The sequence below is a fragment of the Manacus vitellinus genome, unplaced genomic scaffold (assembly GCF_001715985.3).
Source record: "Manacus vitellinus isolate BGI_N305 unplaced genomic scaffold, ASM171598v3 scaffold_21_pilon, whole genome shotgun sequence".
Classification (NCBI taxonomy): Eukaryota; Metazoa; Chordata; class Aves; order Passeriformes; family Pipridae; genus Manacus; species Manacus vitellinus.
In genome coordinates, this window is record NW_021939546.1 from 6,463,633 (window position 1) to 6,464,644 (window position 1,012).

The following is a 1,012-nucleotide window of genomic DNA, read 5'->3' on the forward strand; positions in this document are numbered from 1 at the left end:
GGAGAGTCCTCTGCACATCACATCCCTGCCATGCCAGGCACTCAGGGATTCTGTCACTGAGCTGTCCTTCCAACTCATCACTTGAATCCTATTGCGTTTTTAATTAATTTTTAACAGTCACAGGCTCCCAAGTTCTGGTTTGGTCTTTCTCAAAGAGAAAACATAAAAGATCTGAGAACTTTTTTTCGCCTATGAACTCTTCAAAGCCACTCAGGACCAGGCACTTGTTTCACTTCATTTTTTCATTCATTCTGCTGTAGGTCTGACCTCCAGCATGTGGCTACAACTTGTATTATTTGCAGTGGATTACAAATAAATGTTGCTCTCTTCTCTCTTGCATTTCAAACTTGTGTTTCCCAATTACTTTAGGGTTTCCTCCCCTACTCATGGAGAGAATAAATTATTCAAAATATCTTCTATTTCTTCTTTCTTTTTTTTTTTAATAAGTTGAGGGAAAAACCCAATATGAAACTCAAAGTTCCCCTAGCATACAGGCAGAATTCATTTACTTTTTGAGTGGAGGATCTCACATAACGAAATAGAAAATGTGCATCTCCACAGGCTCCTGCCTAAATGTGCTTAAAGGTGAGATGTTAAAAGACAAATTCTCCTCAAAATCAGGTTTCCCACTTTCAGTTCCACAATATAACAGGGATTTAACTGTTCAAGCTTCCCAAGCGTGAGGGCTATGGTAAAAACATGAATGGCATCAACCCAGTCGTTCTGCTTGCACTTGTCCCGCGGGGATGAGAAAAGGACGGCGCTTCGGGACGGCTGCAGAGCCTGGATGGCTCTGTGCTGGCAGCCCGCGTCACTGTGACACACAGGAGCCGGAAGGAAGCAGTCAGGCGGTTTGGGAAGGTTTGTGCAACCTTATCTCGGATGCCCCCGGCGACCTGGGCCTTGGTCTGGGACTCTTCAAAGCAGCGAACGAGCTCCTGTCAAGGAGGAAAGCTCGAGGCACTCGGAGCGGCTGGAGCCTCCCGGCACCGTGGAGCTGACACTGGGACCC

The 1,012-nt window shown here is 46.1% G+C and overlaps 1 protein-coding gene across 1 annotated transcript in view; it reads left to right on the forward strand.

The window, feature by feature from the left end:
- The window catches only part of LOC103758914 (cytochrome P450 2J2), a 7,400-nt gene that overhangs the window by 437 nt on the left and 5,951 nt on the right, over positions 1-1,012 (forward strand). The window lies entirely within an intron of this gene.